Here is a 21,109-nt window from a genome sequence, read left to right as displayed (position 1 = left end):
GATTTACAAAGCTCTTACTCTGTTGCATGTGGAGCCACTGAAGGCTCTCACAATGGTTCAATCCTCACAGCTGACTAAAGGTAGTAAAAGCCAAAAATACAACTGAACACATCAGTAACTAGAACTGCTGGTAATATGTGTCCATGTTTGTCCACGGTAAGGATTAGTCCGGGGTGGCTGTGTGTGTTTTTGTTTTTCTTATTGATTGGTGATAGCTTTATATTTGAATTAACTAACAGTATCAGTTATAGATGTATTCATCTAGTCACATATTTTTGACCTGTCTGATATTTTTAAGCAACTTGTACAGTCACAGTTCTGCCTGCTGTTTTCATGCCTCCATGTAAGTGACGGCCAGAGCCAGAGGCATATTGTTTTCAGGTTGTCCATCCCAATCTAATGGTCACGATATCTCAGTACCACCTCGACGGACCCTCTTCAATCTAATCAGTTCGTCTTCTGAAAGACGAACTGATTAGATTTTGGTTGTCAAAGGTCAAAGGTCAAGGTCAGTGCGACCTCACCAAACACTTTTTAGCCATTATGTCAAGACTTCACACAAATGGTGAATATTTTATATGACTCTTGATAAACAAGGATGTAGTCTGCATAGCGGAGGCGTACAACTGCGAGGTGGTCATAATAGTTTCCATTCTCCACTGTATCTACATTCTTTATAAATCTACACAAGATAACATGAAAAAAAAATTGTATTGTACAACTGCTGAGTAGGTTTGTTTTGCTCAAGTGGATGTATTGTAATTTTTTTTTCTTGTCTGTAAAACACAAACAACGTCCATTCAGTAACATGCTTCTGCACATGAAATGAAAAGTCCACTGCCAGGTGGAGTTAGAGAGTTTTTTTAAGCCTGTTTCAGATGCCCTACATTTAAGAGGATCTCCTCATTCACACCTGGAGAAGTGAATGAATGGATCTTTAAAAACCCACCTGCTGGAGAGGCAGAAACACTACAGAGCAGTGAAATGGGGCCATCTCACAGGCTTTTGATTAAAGCTGGCAGCGCGTGCACTTTGCAGCAACCTGTTGTTCACTAGTTGAAATATTACAGTCACAATCCTGAGCTGTTGCTCAGTCAGTCAGCTGAATGTCTTTCCCTTCTAACTGGACGACTGTGCATTTATCATCCTTGTCCTCACCGTTGATCACACTGTCTGACGTTTGATCACCGTGATAATAGAAGCTGTACTAATAGACGTTAATGCTGACAGTCCCTTGGCATCATCCCAAAGCATTCTGGGAAAGATTCGTGAGACCTATTTTCACAAAGAGGCATGAATGACGGCAGTTGATATTCATGTTTTATTGAATGGGATGATTAATAATTAAGCATCTGTGTGTCCCTGCAGGGCCTCTGTTTTGGCGGCGCACAAAGCAATGTGGAGGAAATAAAGATCCTGACACGCTGAAAACCAGAGGTATGACGCTCTGCACTCGGCCGGACTCACACACACACACATTTGTAATACCACACAATTACACATGTGGATGTATTCAGGCGTCACATCACATCGCCAAATGAGAATAAGCTCGTGTACATGCTGACAGCAGATGGATGGACGGTAACACATGCTCATTCTGGAGGATTTTCCTTTTTCCTTCCTCCTTTCCATGTGGGTCATGGGCAGAGTAAAGCGAGCACACACACATCATTAGAGCACACGCGGGCACCCACCAGCTGGCCATCACGGGCTGAGGTCGTTTGCTGCAGGCTGATCTGCCGTCTCTGGTACGCACACATACCTGTGGTTCATCGACGTGGACTGTGTTTTCTACACTGTGCTGCATGTTAACAGTCCTTGCTTAAATGGAAACTATTGAAGCTAACACCCTGTGACTCCTTCATCACTGGAGCAGTACATGGAGGCTGTTACAAGTTGACCCGCAACCTTTATATCTTGCATATGCAACATATGACCTCACAGCTGTCTGTTTCTGCTGCTTCCATCTTTAAGCCACAGTGCTGCACCGAGGTCAGCTGCCAGACAGCACAGCACAGCCTCAGCTTTGGTTCTGTTGGCACTTTTCTGAATAGGTTTTTGTTTGGTTGTTTGTTTTTTTATTTTGGGCCTTATTTGTAGGACAGTGGAGACAGGAAATGGGACAGAGAGTAGGGGAATGACATCCAGGAAAGGGCTGGACAAACCTTAGCTACAGAGGGAGGTGTCTTGTGTTTATATCCCAGTGGGGGCTCTTGAAACCTGAATGCACACTAACCCGTGGAGACTCACCGACATTACCCGGAAGTCATGACCGTGGCCTACCTGACTAGCATGGTTTAGCTAACAAACAAGAACTGGGAAAGCTGTCGGGGGGGAACTCCTACTCTTTAGAATGTAGGTGAATAAGAAAGAAAGAAAAACTAATTGTAACGTTTCTGACTTTCCTCTTGTTTTAGCTTTGTTTCTTGTTAAATTCTGGATACTTTTACCATGTTAGGCCTCTAAAAAATACTTCCTCTTTGGTTGAATAGCTCACGACTCACGTCCATAACGTCACAGCCTACAATGCGGGCTCACTAGTACAGTAGCCTGGAAACCACTGCTGTACTGAACACAGTGAGTGCACCTGCTGTCACACACTGTTACACTGGACTTGAGCAAATTTGATGTTACAGTGCTCACAGTGACCTTTGCTCACATGCAGATGAGTGACAGGTGCTTCCATGCAGCTCACAAGGACTCATGACACCACAATCCAGTTTGAGCACCTATGGGAGATTAGGGAGTGGATGTGTTTGACAGCACCCTCAACCGGCATCATCAAAACACCAAATGAATGTCTTGTTGAAGAATGTTGTTCATCCCAGCACTGAACTAAGACCTGAGCTTGGAGGTTCATTCTTAACCCTGGGAACACGTGTGCTAAAGATTCTGAACTCAAGGTTCACGTCGGAAGTAAGAACCTACTATGACACTTATTGTTGTCTTTCCTTTTCATCAGTCTCCCATCAACACATTAAAAACCCAAGTTGAACCTCAAAACCAGTTTCTGCCAAACAGCAGGAAGTCAGACCACATTATATTTTTAGTTTCCTGTGGAGAACAAGGTCAAGAACCTTCTGTTCCACACAGCTTCACTTGTTCTGCAAATTGCTCTGAAGCCAAGGAGATGTCCGGCCTGGTCAGAGGCATCTTCCTCTTCTTGAGTGTGAGCGGACCCTCCAACAAACTGAGCCGGGCCGGCTGATAAAGAAGAACATTGTGAAAACCCCAGCAGAGCAATCAGCAAACAGCTATAAATGGAGAGGAGGATTTTTTTGAGTGTTGGAAACAACAGATTTCTATCAGGAAACCGCCGTCAGCTGAGTATTTGACATTCATAGGAAGTGTTTTCATTCGACGGGCTCAGTCATGGCTGCGCTAACGGCTCCTTTATCATGCGTCCTCCAGTTTCCTACATGGCCTCTGCATGCTTCTCTTCTCGGCAGTGGAGCTCACTTCTTGTTGTGGAGCGGAATCAGTTTTCGTGTGACTCAGCTTTTTTAGGACAAGCCTCTCGGCGTGTGAGGTGGCGGTGACACGGAATACATGTCACAGAACACAGCGGGCGTCAGAAGACGCTCTGCAGAGCTGTAGTGGTAGCACATCAAGACCACTTAGTGTATGAACGTGCAGCAGATGTACGTGTGTGAGTGTGTACTTCAGCGCTCTCTCTGGGTGGGTGGTGTTGTAGGCTGGTGAGAAACAGAAAATGAGTCACTGATTCCAATCATGTTTTCATGCTTCTCTCTGCGAGTTTCTGCAGCGTGCAGAAAGAGGAGCTGAACAGCACAGTGGTAATTATCCTCACATTATCCAGACATTGATATTCATTGCTAGAATCATTCGCAGCCATGAGACAAACACACACTTGTGTTCGCCGTTTGCCTCCTTGTAGCTTCAAAGCTGAGCTTCGCCCTCTCCTCCGCCCTGCTTGTTACCTCCACGATAATGACTGTGCCAGCGTGGGCCGTGCAACTATTCACTGAAATGTCAGCGCTGTCCTCAGACTGTGGCTCCATTGTGGTTCCCAGTTTGCCCGGTGGTAAGGAGACACAGTTAGTTAATGATCGCAGTTTCGTGTTTGGTTTAGCGTAGTTTGACACATGTGGTGGCCTTTTTCATCTGTTTCCTTCCTCCGGCTGATTAAATGATCTGCTCAGGATCTGCTCTGTAAACTGAAGTATAACTACCACAGCTCACACAGGATGCACTGTACTGTAGGTTAGCTCTTAATGCCTGTTTCTGAGACTTAAAGACGTCTCTTGAAGCCTCAGTGTGACACATCACCAGCAGTTCCCCCAGCCTCCCTCTTCCCTCCCACTGATGGCCGTTATGTAGCCTGCTTTGTAGACAGAGCGAGACTCTGTGTTGACCATCGGATCCTCTCACGTCAGAGCTTCCTCTCATCCTCTCCATCACTGCACTGAGGTGCTGTGTATGAGAAAGTGGAAACGTCAGCGAATTAGCAGCAGCAGCGCTGCTCGACTCCTTTGAGAGACATCAGCTCAGGGAAACATCAAAGTGCTGTGGTGCAAAGGATCCTCCGTCAGCAGGCGGGGACAAAGATATCTCACCGGTCCTGCTGCTTCCTGCTTGCTGCATCTGCTCCAGGTTGCAGAGACCATATCTTTGTGTGACATCTTCATGTGCCGACACACACTCTGCAGAATGTGCAGGCCGGTGTGTATGTGAATGTAAATATCTTATTCTTTGCTCGTGTAGACACATTTAAGGAGGAAAAGCTCACCTTCAGATGATGCACTGATGACACCTTCAGTCAGGAGAGAGTATTTACTGAGCTAGAAACAGAGGATGTAGATTAGACTCCAACAATGAGAAGCATCTTCATGAAGCACACGACCCATAGACAGAAGGAGACAGGACAGGATCCCGTGGACTGCTGACATCAGAATTATAAATGTAGAGACTTTGGGAGCGTTGGAAAGGTTACTGAGAAAATTCACCCCCCATCACTAAGTAAGGTGCTGTTCCACCGTGAGCCTCCACTCTGGTTTCAGTCGTCCTTAATCCAACCAGTCTAGAGCTGAAACTGTTCCTCAGTTTGAGTGTGTGCACATCAGGGACCCAGGCCCAGCCCAGTTAATTTGACTGACATGAACACTGTATGTGGTACACAATGAACTGAGGGGTGGCTGCATGAATGTGTGTGTGTGAATGGGTGAATGTGGCTTCCATTGCTAAGCGCTTCGAGTGGTCAGTAAGACCAGAAAAGTCCATGTACCTGGAACCACAAGGTGTTCTCAAGTACAGTTCATGTGTTCATGTTTGCATCTGGTGTGAAAACTGCTGCACCAAAACATGGAAGTGGACTAACTCCTGCCACCTGCTGTATCAGTGTGTGGACACACAAGAGCAGCTGAACCGAATGTGAAAACGCCCTTCATCAGGTATTAAATTTTTTTTTTTTTTTCACCCAACTGTAGTCAAAGTTCAACTTTTTCCAACATTTCAGTGAGAGAAATCCCAAAAGAATCCAGGCACCCTTCAGCTGGTTCTACACGTCAGTAAAGTAAGGTAATGAGCAGAGTTTCAACAAAAAGCACAAGTCCTGCTCCTTACTCAAAATCTGACTGCATTGTTTTGGGATCAGTTTCCTGCCAGTGAAGAAGCTGGTATTTCTGTCTCTCCTACCAGAAATCATTCCCCTGAACCGTTATGGAACAATGTGCTAGAAATATCTAGAAATAAAATCATGCATCCGAGCATCCTGAAAATGCACGTTTTGTTTGCCAGTAAAAGCTTTTTTTAGGGTGATTTTTTTTCCTCAGGAGTCAGGTCTTTGGTTTTTGGTTTTTTTTAAATAATAATTAAAGGTTATCTGCCCATCTCTCGCCCGGTCTCCTGTTCAAACAAAGAGGGAAAAATGAGCTAGAGGAGATGGGATGGTGAGATGATTAACCAGCTCATATACACCTCTATGTTTCGCTCTTCACTCCCTCATCCCTCCATCCTACCTCGAATAAAAGAGGCCCGGATGGGCGTAGGAAGCTCATAATCTGGAGATGTTCGTCCACTGTATTTCAGTGATCTCTCATTTAGCCCACTCATCTGTGTAGGGCTGCCTGTAACAGAGGCTGGTTGGGTGGGTGTGGGGCTGTGCAGAGGGCAGAGGTTTGGCTCAGAGGGGACTGGGATATTTGTGCAGCGTGCCGTCTGTTTATTCTGATTTGCTGTGTTTGTTTGACTGGGGAAGTAACATGGTTTAAAGTTTATAGACTGTCTCTGTTCAGCACCAGCAGCGAGCTGGATGCTGGCTGCAGCATGTTGTTTTGCTGTTTACAGGATGTAAGTGTGTGTGTGTGTGTGTGTGTGTGTGAGCGAGAGAGCCTACTGTGCAGATGGTAAAACACTATAACCTCATCCTGTTTTACTGACTCGCCAACTTGCCCACCTTCAACACATCTGCTGCAGCATACTAATGACTGGATCTGTCTTTGACTCCTCAGTCTTCTGGGCTCCACTGACTGTCAGACATTACTCCTCCTTCCTGCCACAGTTTCTTGTGGAGGTTAAAGGTATTGTGTTGTATGTCACTGGACCTTCCTATCTTTCCAGTTCATCTCTGCATTTTTTTCTAACAGAGCAGAAATGCATCTTTATTCTTCCAGGGTAGGTGAGTGTCCTGTCTGTCTGCATGCAGATTAAATGTCAAGGCCACCATATGGCCAAGGAGAAGAAAATTAACATTTTCATTGGCCGGTTTGAAAAAGTAGAGGTGGGGAATCAGGCGGCTGGAACAACAGCAGCTGTAGCTCCTCATTGACAAGCTTTAGACTTACTGCCCAGCCCGCTGAGAGCTGTGACAGGTATATTGTCACTGACGCTGTGAGAAGCTCTGGGTGTACCAAGCCCTCTGATGGCCTCACACTTGGATGGACTTGTTATGGGCACTGCTGCACAGAGGCTGACAATGGAGTCTTTCACTTGGCCGTGGCAGGACTGAAAACCTCACATCGAAACATTTGTGCTCTGAAAATTAGCCCAATCTGAACCCACCCAGGCACGAAGGCCATCGCTTCCACAGAGAAAGCCTCCAGAGTAGGAACTCCATAAATCCCATTGGGTTTAGAAATCACTTCACAGAGCTTCATTTATCTGAATTCTCCACATGGACTGTGCTTTGATTCCTCAAAGTTTGTCATTAAGCTTTGTCATTATGTGTTATTTACTCGCGTACTGACTGAAGGTGGTCATGTGGTTCAGTGCTGTTAAATGGTGCCAACACCAATGCTAAGAAGAGAGCACTTTTGATGTTGCACTAGCTTCCTCTGCTTGAGGCAGTCTGGCCTGTCGATAACTGGCTGCAGTTTCCATCAGCGCTCCACATGTTGGAGGTTTAGCTGCGACGTGGTTTTAATTATAATGGAGGGGGGGTAAGGGTGGGGGAGAGGGCGGCTGTTGGGCTGCGGCCATATGCCGGCCTTGGGTCCCCAGGGACTAAGCCAGCGGCTTAATGAGCATCCTCACAGGAATTAGTGCTACTTCAACCTCAGTGTTTTGACTGCTAGGAGAGGCCCCGCTGCTCAGCTGATTTACAGCCTCTGATGGGTGGAGGATGGGTGGAGCGGCACGTTCTGTCTGTCAGCAGACATGATGACTTCTGGTTTCAGGTTGAGCTTAAACACATCGCCGGAAGTAACACCATTTATTCCTCCTCTGCCTGAGAGCAGTAAGGAGCACACAGGTCGGTGGTTTCATTCCCAGCTCCTCCAGTCCGCATTCTGAAGTGTCCTTGAGCAAGATACTGAATCCCTAATTGCTCAGTGTGTGAGTGTGTGTGTGTACAGTAGAAAAGCAATATATGTGTAGGAGAACTGCTGTATGAAGCTGTGTGAATGGATGAATGTGGCTTCCATTGTAAAGCTCTGGTGTTCGATAAGACTAGAACAGTGCTGTATGTGTCGTCCATTTACTATTCACACTATCAACTCTTGTTAGAATTGTTAGAAATTTTTTGGTACCAGCACCAATACAACACCACTGTCAGTACCAGTAACACTCTACTGTTTTTTTTAAACTGAAATATATGTAACAAATAATTGAAATATTAACATATTTTTGGACAAAACTGACATTTGAATTTAGCAAAAGAAGTTTAAGTTCAGACATGAGCAGCTGTACAAGAACTAAAATTAACAAAATTTTCATTGAAATTAGGAACTTTCTGTTTAAAAAAATAAGATTGTAAATCAGATCATACATTTAATGCCAAATACTGCCTAGATACTTTAGATATTAACATTTCCTCAGTCCTGGAAAGTATGGAGGTACCCAGCACTGCCCATAACAATGACAGAACATCCAGAACATTCAAATGTAAAAATAGAGAATCTGTAAAAGTCATTATATTGTGCCTGGAAATGACCATGAACAAAGAGGAATAAATTGGGACACTGGGGACTCAGAATAGAGCTTGTGTTCTCCTCATAGTCTGGTTAATTACATTCACCTTGCATTGATTAAGTGGCTAAAATGAGAACTACCAGGCTTTTACAGCACAGGGTCCCAAACAAAGAGAAATAAAAGAAATCCTTCATGTTTCGCTTTCATTTCTTCTGATTACATTCACTGAAGAAATCATGTTCATAAATGTGGTTTAACTGTAACACAGTCACATCCACATCCACACTGTGGATGGATGTCAGAAAGAGGCAGTGTGTTTTTTCTCCTGAAGCCGGTGTGATGCAGGGAGGGTGGGTGGGGGGAAATGTTTACGCTCTCAAATGGTTTTTTATTTCACGTTTTTATCTGCTTCAGAGGCTGAGTAATAAAGGTTTTAGTCAGTGTCAGGTTGTTCAGAAAACCCTCAGATTTATACAGTGCTGAGGTTTTAGAACGTGTTTTCAGAGGACACCTTATATTTTAATGGGTTAAAACAGTCTGCCAGCTCAAGATGCAGAGCAAGACGAGGTGCGTGAAGGTGGGCCAACTGTTCAACTGAAAAACGTAAGGTGGCTGCAGCTCCAACAGAGCTGGCCTCCCAGGTCAGTACACAAGGTTTGTGTTGGTCTGGCTGCCGTCATGTGTGATAGTGACAGAGCAGAGGTGTGTGTGTGTGTGTGTGTGTGTGTGTGTGTGTGTGTGAGTCTCAGTCTTCCAATGCTACAAAGCCTGAGTCCTGAGTGCGACTGTGTATACAGCAGTGGCACCTCTAAAAGGTTGAGAACCAGAGCCTTAGAGGATACACCTTTTAATTATCCATGTAGACAAAGTACACACAGTCAGTGTGTGAACTACACACTCACGTTATAAAGTCCTACGTTGTAATCTCTGATCTGCAAACGTTCTTAAAAACCCTTAATTCCAAGACTTAACTCTGTGCAAACGTTACATTGCCATGGCAAAGCAGAGCATGAAACCACGACACATTTATGAATGCACAGAAAACATTTAGGATGGGGGGAGTCTGTGATGCTGAGTATGTAGAGCACTGAGCAAACATCAGCTTCATATTTCCTGTCACACAGTTTTATTGAATGAAGGAGTTTATATTTAGTGCAGTGGACTGACTCTGTGACTCCATCATACCTTCACTGCCATATCAGCATCATAGCCCTCTCCAGACAGTATCTGCTGAGTGATCTTAATGGAGCCCACCTGCTGTGGCCTCAACACAGACCAAGAAACTCATCAGGCCTGACTCCCTCATGGTGAGGAATATACACTTAGAGACAGGGTGCATTGATTTTTAAAGAGAAACTGGGCTGGTTGTGCTTGATGTCACTGCAGCCGAGGACAGATCAGGCCTCTCCAGAGAGCCAGCTCTGCTGCAGCAAGATTGACAGGCTGTGTATCTTTCCACATGGCTTCACATGATTGAACCATGATTGATGGACACAGGAAGCCCCCAGGCCCATCATTCAGCCCACCCTCAAACCAACAGGACTGGTTCAGCAGTTTCTCAGTTGTCAGTTATTTCCAGTCATGGACTCTGGTCTCGTTACACTCAACACGTTCACCAAGATGTTGTTGTTGTTGTTGCCAGGTGGTCAGTCAGTCTGTATTTGTTGGTCCATCCATCTGTCCATCACTGCAAGGTGTTGCAGCAACTACAGGCCAAACTGATGTGAAATCTGACATTTGTATTCATGGTCTCCAGAGGAGAATTCTTAATGATGTAAATGTACGGTGACCCCTGACCTTTCTTCCGTGGCCAAAGTTTTCACTTCACCAGTTGTTAATGACAAAGTATCTCTGACGTTTCCTTTAAATTTTTATGGAATTTATTGACACATTTTGGCTGAAAAACTTGACAAGTTTTCCTCTTTGACCACAAAAAGTTTCACTCTTTCCACCCGTTTATGTTCTTTTTCTAAACAATTTATATATTCAATTCGTTTGTGCATATTATATATCAAAACCTTACTGAAATCTGAAGTGCAACATCTAAATTTAAGAGGCAGATAAAGTTGAGAAAACGCAGCCTGCAAACTATATTCTCCAGATGTAAGGGAACATGCCTGTTCAGTACAGACCAAAGCAAAAGTCATTCAACCATTGCCACTATAATCATGACTCATATCGCAACATCTGACAAAATAATCACAATATGATTTTTTTGTCTTATAGATATCATTCCGAAATACTGGATACAGTCCAGCCTAAATATCACAATATATGATATTATTGTTATATTTTATATATATATATATATATATATATATATATATAGTTCTATCATCATGTTTCAGGTATAAGCAATGCTGAGACTAAACAGCAGTTCAAAGTTTTATGTGTCACATACCAAGATATAATGTACAGGAAGACAAACAGTGAAATGATTTCAATATTGAAATACTGCAATATGCAGTATTATTGATAACACATAACAACATGATGGTAAGTTTGAATTCTATTACCACACCTGCAGGTTTTTTTTAAAGAATGAATGAATTTTTTCCAAATTGTATCTTAAAAATGTATGTAAAAATATCTTTCTCTTTTTACACACACTCAAAGGGGATTTTATATTCTCTACCACAATTGCATACAATACAAGAAACCTTTTAAACAACATTTACATCATAATGCTGGGAGATTAAGTTTACAGAAAATGTAAATAACACTTCATTTCACAAGTTCATATATTCCTAATAATTTAGTATGACATTGGTTGCTTTAACAATCAAATTCAGTTTAAGTCAGATCAGCATGAGAACATGTGTAATATTGATTTTTTTTTTTTTTTTTTTTTACAGCAGATATTTTAACATTAACAATGGCTCCACTCTGTTCAAGTGTCCCAGTGTGACAGTGAGCCAGCATGAACAATACCCGGACTCTGAAACTGAATCAGCTCACTAAACACGTCTAAAGAAAACACTATTACAATAATTAACAGAGCAAGGCTCAATGTTTCACTTTTGGCAGTCTTTGTGCTAAGCTAAGCTCACTGACTGCTGGCTTTAGTTTCATATTTACCAGACAGATATGATAGTTGTATCATCTAACTCTGAGAAAGAAATCAAACTTTTCTTTCTTTAATGCTTTTAATTTGAAATCAAAGCTGTCAGTTTTGAATATTGGTATTCTTGCAGTTCAGTGTGCAACGTTTGTGTACGGCTGTGTTCCTCTGGGTTTGTGCATGTGTGTAACCATCCATATCATCCATATGAACCGTTGGAAGACAAAGAATGATGAGCCTTAAAGATTATCCCCAGCCGGAACACAATCCTCTTTGGAGGTGCTGAGCAGTGGGGGCGTTTCTGAGTCTGGGTGCTGTCTAGACGCTGCTGCTGTGTGTGCAGGAACGTGCTGTGCTGAGCTGAGCCCGGCAGCTGCACACACACTGGCTCAAGGAGTCACAGCTGGATCACACTGTGTCCTCAGAGCTCACAGCATAGTCTGATGTCAGAGGTCACCCAGTCACACACACACATACACACTCTTACAGAAACAGAGATGTGTGGTTCTATCTCTCCAGTTGAATATTTGAAGCAGAGACTGAGTGATGTTACGCTGCCTGCACTATCTACCTAAATGTGTCTGCTCGTCCTCCATCACTCACACCCTCTTAAATCATCACTGTTACTGTGTCACTTCCAGTCCCCAGACTCTGCCAACCTGGCACTGCCAGCAGAGGAAGGACCCATAGTGCTCGCTGTGCTCTGGAATGTAGTAACCTAGCAACGGGGCTATAGAGACAGATCACTGCGTGGGGTCGGTGATGGGCAACTGTGCCTCATCTGCTTAGAGGTAAATCCTGCTTCTGAAGGGCACGTGTGATGTGGCCCTCTGAGCTTCCTCTGCTGTCCTACACACACGTTTTGATGTTTAATGTTGCTGCTCCCCAGTTGTTTACTTTGCGGCAGAAGAAATTGCACAGTTTCCCATTTTAATATGTGTAGCACTTCTGTAAAAGAGAGTGAAATTAAAACCAGACTAGGTCAAACCCTACTGTATGTCTGGACCGTGTATGGTCAATGTGCAAAAAAGAGGATGCATCACGTCCTATTCTCTCTGTGCTATACTACTATTATACTTTATTAGACGCAGATCTTTATGTCTAAAAATCCAAAATGCTAACCTAATCAGAAAATCCACCAAAAACCTGTGTATACACATGTATGTGTATATAGATGTCTGTGAAAGTTTTAAGCAGTGGATTCAAACATTAGGCAGAACTTCAAATTATTGACCACATATTATCTCTCCCATTGGAGAGGTTGCCATGGTTATTACACTAAACACACCACCTGTGGATCTGTGGAAGATTAGATTTCTGCTCCCGGTAGTGTCGGTGCGCAAAGATACACCAGAGACGTCAGGTTAATATAAAAGATAAGCCTTGGAGTCACACAGACACATCTGTGCCTAGTGTGGTTCTCTCTTCTGATCTGCAGGGTACAGGAAATTCCTCCAGCACAGAGCAGCATGGCATCGAACTCATTCATCCTGTCTATATAGGCCATGAAGAAAGAATGTGGCTGCTGGGTAATAAAACATGCATCTGCAATGCTGGGGGAAGGTATAATATCTTGATATGTGAATGGCACTGTAGGTCAAATTAAGCTTTCCCTTTTCCCTGCTGTTGGAGGCTGTGCAGAGAAGGTGGAGCAGGGAGATAAGCAGCATCAGTTGGAGTCAAAGCCGTGTGGCCTTGTTTGACTCCAGGTCGGCGGAGTCATCGTAGAGAGACTGTGAAGACTGAGAGAGCTGGAGCAGGACACCGAGGCCTCCTCGCTCTATTTATAGAATGACTGATGGACTCGGCTGTAATTCACTTCATCAGCAGATCTGCCTTCCTGCGACTGGAAGGAGTGAGTGGTTATTTTCAGCATTTTGGGGCTGAGCCATGTTATTACACAGCTCTCCTACCACATTGTTCAGTGCGAGGTGAATGGAAACTTTACACAGTTCAAGGTGCATTTAAGACTTTTGACCACATCCTGTAGGCAGTCACGGTGATGACACTGAGGTGATTCTCAGCTCTCTGCCTGGGACTGTTGCACTCTGTTCACACCTGCGCATCTGCAGGAAGGTGCTGCACCCACAAGTTGAAATGTTGAGTTACAGCTTTTGTTTCTTGTTCTCTGGTCTGTCTGTCTTATACTAGGGTAAGTTTTTCTTTTGGTTTGAGCACTGTCACTGTCAAACTGAGGTAACAGTCTACAGGCTTTTCTATCCATGCGTGTAAATCTGCCATCTTGGCTGTCGTGCATTACTGAAAGACAATGTATATTTAATGTGGATGGCTCCAGTAGGAAGCAAGCTACATCTGCTTCTACCAGTGTCAGTGTTTGGAAACGCTCATCATTGACTGCATGGTTTATTTTCTGATAATCCGATATTTGAATCCAGAAAAACTTGAAACTACTGTCGAGGAACTGGAGTAATTACAGCAACATGTTCTAACGAAGGTTCATTTCCTCACACAATCAGCATTGCAGCAGCCTCTGGAGATGCTCAGTAACCTGAGGATGTCTCAACAGTGGGAATTCCGGTATATTTCATTAATCATAGTGAGTTGAAAGGAATACTTAAGTTGTTGATGAGTACAGTCATTTGTCTTTCTCTGGCTCACAGTATAGTAGAACTAAAGGGTCACATTTTGTATGATCCAAACATCATTAATCTTTTTCTCAGTGCTGAGTGCAAAAAACTGTGAGTTACATCTCTCTGTAAGTATTCTATCTCCAGAAGGACAGGCAAAAGTCCTCTTTGCACCCTGTGAGTGTTGTGATCTGGAGTTCCAGCTGTGGGCACCTCAGCAAAGTGTCACTACCAAGTCGATGCCAAAATTCTGAAAATGTGACAGTACTAGTTTTTCTACAGTACTGAGGGTACCATAGATGTTGTAGGCACTGGGCAGTATAAGTGTGTCTTAGTCTGACGTCAAACTCACAGAGAAGAAGAAGGCAGGCACAGTGTGGCAGCAGAAGGTGAGAGTGCAGCAACAGATCTTGTGGTGAAAACACACCACGACTGGTATGGAGATATTATGTATTTGACACAGATCATTAGGGACAAGTTACAGAGCCACAGGAGGAAGCAGCTCAGAGACAGACATCAGGTCTGTGCAGAGTTCAGGCCGAGCCTCAGTTCACTTTATATCAACAACATGTCGTCAGCATGAATAGCGTCTTCTTATTGTTTGTGAACCGTTACAGCTGTTATCGCAACACTCGCAATGCTAACGTTAGCTTATTTAGGCTAATGTTAGCTAGTTTAGGCTAACATAACTCATAACGTGAGCTGGGAGCTCACAACATGAGCGGCTGCAGTCAGATTATAACACTGACCGTTTACATGAATATTTTCACACCTTTGGTCTGTCACCTGTTTAACTGCTGCTGTGCACTGAGCATCTGATTACAGGGGGGGTCAGACCACTGTGTACAACTTTGAGGAAAGATGACATTTCTGTTTGTTTCACGTGTTAATTTAAGGAAGGCTACAGTCTCATCAGCGCTCCACGCAGATCTCCGTCATGTTTTCATCCCTTCAGTGGAGCAGACACCTCAGTGGATGTGAAGGTCACATGATTCATGGATGTCATGACCACACTTTATCAATACATCAACTTTTCCACCTTTGCCAAGCCTAAAATTTTATTTGTTTATTTAAATTTTTTTTCTGTGTTTCCACTCAGAGTTTTAATCACAAACTGAAAAAGTGCATCAAACCAGTGGTTTTGATTAGGATTTATAATTACACAATTCTGTGCCCCAGATTGGGTTGTGATCAGAGTCACAGTTTACCACAGCACACGCAGCTCGTCATCTGACAGCTCTGTGTGTGTGGTGAGGGTGGTGCTCAGTATCCACCTCTGCAAACCACATCTGCTACTGCTGGAAACACACAGTGACACGCTGAGACTTATCCAAGATGGCGGCTCGGACGGCACAGAACTGGAGGTTTTCTTCTGTTCACTGTGTCGTGTCAGTGCTCACTATAGCCAGACATTAATATGGCAATATCTAATATGTACTTAAATGGAAAATGTCTCATTGAATTATATTCACATCAGTTATATTCGTTACTGGTCATTATTTTCTTTATATCATTGTTTTAATATTTGTTGCTTAGCACTAAATGATAAATGGACTTGCACTTATATAGCTCTGTTCTAGTCTTACTGACCAATCAAAGTGCTTTACAATACTTGCCTCACATTCATACATCACCCCCACACACACACTCACACACTGATGGGTGAACCATCAGGACCAATTCAGTATCTTGCCCAAGGGCACTTAGACATGCAGCCTGGAGGAGCTGGGGATCAAACCACCGACCTTATAATTAGGGGACGACCGGCTCTACCTCCTGAGCCACAGTCGCCTGTGTCTGTGGTCTGTCTCTGTTATGATGAGGAACCTAAACTGTTTCGAGATGATGCAAACTGAAGTGATAACTTTGAAGTGGACAGATGTTTCAAACTGACGGTTTGAATTAAGCTTTGTTAGCAAATCTGAAGGACAAATCTGAAACCTCCCCTGTCACCTGAGAGTGTGCTGGAGACAAAGTCAAAGCATCGCTCCAGAGGAGCCTGTAAAGTGACTGTGAAGGTGTTTCATGTGCCACTGGTGCTGCTGTTCAGCACAGCGATCACTGACCTGCTATATATAGCAGCTCAGTGGGTGAAGTAAATGACAGTAGATGCATAAATATAATATACTTGTTTACCCAATGTACTAAAACAGAAAGATAAATGTTGCTATTCAGCTGTCAGAGAGAGCTTGTCATTTGCGTAGTCATAGCGTTTAGTGTGAATGAGAAAATCACATATGCAACTTCATTTGAAACTAAATTTAAAGTGTCAGATTTCCTGTCTTCTACCGTGGAGGCAAAGCAGTGGGATGAAATGCAAAGATAATTGATGGTTTCCCTGGAGGAGCAGATGAATATTTGAATTGAGGAGAGCAGAGGCAGCCTCTTGTGTTGGTGTTGATTCATCCAAAGCCCAGGGGAAGGAACAAGTGTGGGGGCTGCCAGGTCAAGTCCCGGACACAGCTGCATTATTAACAGAAGGTCAGCTGTCAGCTCATGTCTGCAGGCCTCACATCAAGCAGCTCACTCAGTTTTGCACCTCTGGCTGACATGTTTGTAACCTTGTAGGCCATTTAATGAATGGTCCCAAGCCTTCTCCTTTACTCTCTGCTTTTTTCTGGTCTCAATAAAACAGAGCCAGACCACAAGGAGCATATAATCCACACAGCATCTGGAACTTTTTATTACCTCGCCATAAAAGATATATACGATATATTGGGCAGGCCTGCACATGTTGACCCGGAAAGCTTATAGAGCCTCAACAAAAATTAGCTCCAAAATATGTTTTCTGTAATTAATTCATCTCTAAATCAAAAAAGGAAAATGAATATTCTAATTTATAAACAGACAAAAAGCCCATCACAAGCCAGTGTCTGTACTCTTTACCAAAGGTCTAGAATTACATTCAAACATGATTGAAAGGTGGTAAGTAAATTATGTTATGTTCAGTAAAGTCTTTGTTTTGGAACCAAGTATAGAAATCAGGACACAGAGAGTTGATTTCTTATCAGTTTAAGTAAAGCTACAGAGGGGGTGGGGGTCCGGGGCTGGGGAGCAGGCAAGGCTGGGCCGGCAGTGTACAGGCACTGGAGTCGAGGCTTGTAGCCAGTAGCGGAGCGCTGGGTGATGCAGATGCACATGGGGAGGACAGAGATGAACCTGAGGCAAACAGGATCCAGTTCGTCAGGATCCAGAAAACAACAAGGAGGAAAACTCACGCAGAGCAAAAAGGAACTTGGGTGTATGTACTGCAGCAGCTTGTTGGGATGACAAGGTGGTCAGCTCAGGTGCACAGGAGAATTGGCGGGAGCAGGAACCAAGAAGCCACACCCAACACATCCAAACAGGAAACACAAGGAAGGGGAACTTAGTGGAAACACAAGGGAGTGAGGGGAAGGCAGAGCAGACCCTCACAGACTGAGTCAGTCTTGGTGTTCAGTGTGGCTAACAGTGTCAGGAGTGTGTGTGACTGCCCTGAGCGCTGACTCATCAACTAGGTCATTTTGACTATTTCACTCAGTGTGAACTGTTAGACCTGGTTTAGCTGAACGTTGAGTCCCAGGTGTCACAATATTCTGGTATTGATAACGTGATACTTAAAAAAAGTCAAATATTGAGATTGTGATGATATGGTGAATGTGAGGCCTGTGGATCTTTTCTTTATCCTATTGCCTTTTCACTATCATTAGGTGTAATTATTGTTTTTGTACAGTTATGGTCACAGACTCCAAGAAATCCAATCCAAGATAAGTTAGATATTTCTGAGTGGCACTTTCCCATCATTCACTTCAGTGCATTTTGGAGCAGATCAATACTCCTGACACTCCCCTCAGGTACAGGTAAACAGATGTCTGTGTTGTTTATGTCCCTCTTGGACGGAGCAGGGATCTGGACTATTGGATCCCCCACAGACGTTTGCAGCTCAGACACCAAACATTTAATTACTTTGTTATCAAATCTGTCGATAGTTTATTTCCTGTTTATCAACCAATCAATTGATTGACTGTTTGATTGTTTCAGCAGCTGTAGCTTTCACCCCTATAGTTTTAGCAGGAAACAGCGTGCTTGGCTAACGCCTGAGCTAAACTTTATCCAGGATCATCAGGTATCCGCTGTCATCCTCCTCCAGCTCCTACAGCACTGCTGCTGCTGCTGCTGCTGCTGCTGCTGCTGCTGCTGCTGCTGACACTGAGCTGCCCTGACACAATGGTGTCACCACTGGCCCCGCCCAGCTTGAATTTGACTGACAGGAGCAGGGAGGACAGAGGCTAGCATCCTTCTCCGCAGTATGGAGAAGAGAGGATCATGGGAGGAGACACGTTTGAGGCCTGTGTTGTTGTGATCTGTGCTCAGCCAGCAGGAAGAGATGAAGACAAGCATGTGGCCCCTCGCTCGGCCCAGCAGCACCACCGAGGAGCAGGCAGCAGAGGAAGGAGGAGAGGAGACGCTGATGATTGAAATGACACAAGACACAAAATATGGTCGTGATAATAAATCGTGAGCTTTTGGCTGTTTGCAGGCACAGAGGCCTTTATCGTCTCTTCATTGATAAGCAACCTGTACAGGTGGAGGAGCTCGAAAAAAACAGGCTAAATTCAGTGATTTTTAAAAGGAGGTTCAGAGCATCCTCATCTTCAGACCTCCTACAGGGACACGTGCTGTAAGAGTCCAGCTCCTTCACTCTGTGCACTCTACTCCACCCAGCCTCTTCGAAGCAGACTGAAACCACACATGGCAGGCACCAGGCTTTGAATTGCAGGAATGTTTACTCAATGCCAAAATGGAGTTGTTAACTGTTAAATGTTGACCTTGGGGAAGCTGGTAGCAGCTTCTCCGGTTTGGTGACGTCTTAATTCAAGGGCTTACAGTGTTTGTGCAGCATTCTGGCATTTCAAAAAAACAATCTTCCCAAATTTGGAGAAGATTGTTTTTGTTGTCATTTCCTCCCTGGCTGTTGTCCTGATGTCATCAATCATTCACTGTTGTAACAGAGCTGTTGTCATTTTTCAGGCCAACTAAAAATAGCCCTGCCCAAGTTTTCCTTTCCTTTTCAATCCAAGCGGGCTACTTCTCAGTAACTCCTGGTCAGCTGTGTGTATTTTCCTTTGAAAAGGGAGGTCTGCCGAGGTCTGCTCTCTCTCTTATTATGGTTAAGCCTGCATGGTGGAGTGTTTAGGAGTGGCAGCGGCGTCATTTCGGCAGCGTTTCCTCTGTGATGTGCCAGGTGACCTCAGTGACCTGGTGCTATTACCTTCAGTCATTCAGGAAAGTTATAGTTACTATACATAGTTAGTGTAAACATGTGCTCAGTATTACACAACGGGGACATTTTTACATTTTACACCTTTTTTTAATTATTATTTAATTTTGCAATTGGCTCGTTAAATGCATCCAGTTTGATTATTTATAGACCCACAATTTCCAAATATTTTTTTTTAATCTTTGTAATTATTGTCCTACTTATAGGAAATTATAGGAATGGTATATTAATATAATTATACTGATAATTAATCCATTCTAATTAATTTACCCCGTGTACCCACAGTTACTGTTGCTTCACCTGTCAAGCTTTAAGTTGATAACCATGACAAATTTGCTACTCAAAAAGTGTGGTTAATTCTGAAACAATGAGTCCTTCATTTAGTTCAAGTCATCTTGGGTAAACATCTGTGGAGTTGCTGGCTGGCTGCAGGGTGCTTGTGGGTAAGAACCCTTGAAACAGGCGCCAGTGCAGAGGAAGGAAGTGTTATTGTGGTGCATTTGATACGCTGGTGTGCGCATCCCTCTGTCTGTGTGTGTGTGTTTGTGTGTTTGGCTTGACTGGCACGGACCTCCTCCCTCTGCGGGGTGCTTCATGACACTGGCAGACACTGAATAATTACTTCATGATGTGTTGTCTGTACCACAACAGGGTTAGAAACAGCACGTTAGTTTACATTACCAGCAGCCGTGCTGGTTGACCATGGAGAAGATCATTGCAGATGTAGGAGGGGTAGAAATGGACAGTGCTGTCAGCTTGTGGGTGGTGCCACCCAGCTGTCATGATAGCTGCTCTCTGGTCCCTAACAGGTCACCACTGTTAAGACACTTCAGTATATCAACAGCATGAATAAGCAAATGAACTTTTATTGCAATTAAATCATTCTGTTAAAACGTTGCCGTTCAAAATGCTGGTGTGACAGAGCTGAAACTGTAGCAGTCAATCACGGCCATGTTGATGTTTTAGCTGTGTCCCAGTTCAGCACCACGTCCTTCAGAGGCTGCATTTGAAGACTGATTGTGTCACAGCGGCGTGTCAAGGATATTCGAAGCAGTCTTCAAATGCAGCCCTCTCTGCCTTGGCAGCAGGCGGATCCCTCTCGAGCTGACCTATCCCAAGATTCATTGAGGATTACAGTTTTTAATGTAGGTATCGGGTTTCAGCTCAGTTGAACAGCTAACTAGCTACAACTATTAAAACCAAGGGCCTAAAAACTTCAAGTTTTTGTGGAAAAAAAACTTGAAGTCAATGTTGCTAGGCGACAGGAGCGGTATTTTGTGACGCAACAGTCAGGATGAGCACAGCTAGTGATCTATAGTTAAAAATGCTCTGCAGGCAGACCATCTCATTTCAGTTTGGCCTTCATGGTCTGCAGCGGAATCAAAGGCCACATAAGCCTTTGTAGCTGAATTTAAAAATATTTTTATATGAACAGTGGAGACAGAAAACTGCCCCCCCATACTATCATCTGCCCCCCTCAGCTCTACACTCTCTTCATTGCACTTTCCAGGTGAAATGAATCTTTTTCCAGCAACAGCAGCAAAATGCCACAGAGTTGTGGTTTATTAAGTGTGTCCTTGTCAAGGATATATGCTCCCACATGTACGTCCCAATCTGTGCGAAACAAATTACAGCCAACCCCTCCACCCTGCACCCACTCCACCCTGCACCCACCCTGTTTCCACGCCGGTGGAGCCGGAGGTGTTTTCATTCAGACAGGCACAGTTCCACCAGGGCCCACTTCAGCCTTCCCTGAGGGGTTTCTGCTACAGAGTGACCTCCACCTCCGCCTACTTCTAATCAGCCCCACCCCATCACCTCCCCATCAAAAAG

General features: G+C 44.0%; 1 protein-coding gene across 9 annotated transcripts in view; it reads left to right on the top strand.

The window, feature by feature from the left end:
• Nucleotides 1-21,109, top strand: part of fynb (FYN proto-oncogene, Src family tyrosine kinase b) — a 70,641-nt gene that overhangs the window by 13,929 nt on the left and 35,603 nt on the right. For 5 of the 9 annotated variants that reach the window (XM_071478443.1, XM_071478438.1, XM_071478439.1 and 2 more), the window contains one exon: nucleotides 1,369-1,437. The exons of 2 other annotated variants lie outside the window; for them this stretch is intronic. The gene's annotated coding sequence lies outside the window, so the exon portion shown is untranslated. Of the gene's footprint in view, nucleotides 1-1,368; nucleotides 1,438-6,473; nucleotides 6,540-12,069; nucleotides 12,220-21,109 lie in introns of those variants that run through there. 2 more of the 9 variants (XM_071478441.1, XM_071478446.1) reach the window with 2 other exon arrangements.

This window comes from Trachinotus anak, unplaced genomic scaffold (genome assembly GCF_046630095.1).
Source record: "Trachinotus anak isolate AG129_WGS33_773 ecotype Australia unplaced genomic scaffold, CSIRO_AGI_Tana_v1 ptg000005l, whole genome shotgun sequence".
NCBI classification, from domain to species: domain Eukaryota; kingdom Metazoa; phylum Chordata; class Actinopteri; order Carangiformes; family Carangidae; genus Trachinotus; species Trachinotus anak.
This window is presented reverse-complemented; position numbering and strand designations above follow the sequence as displayed.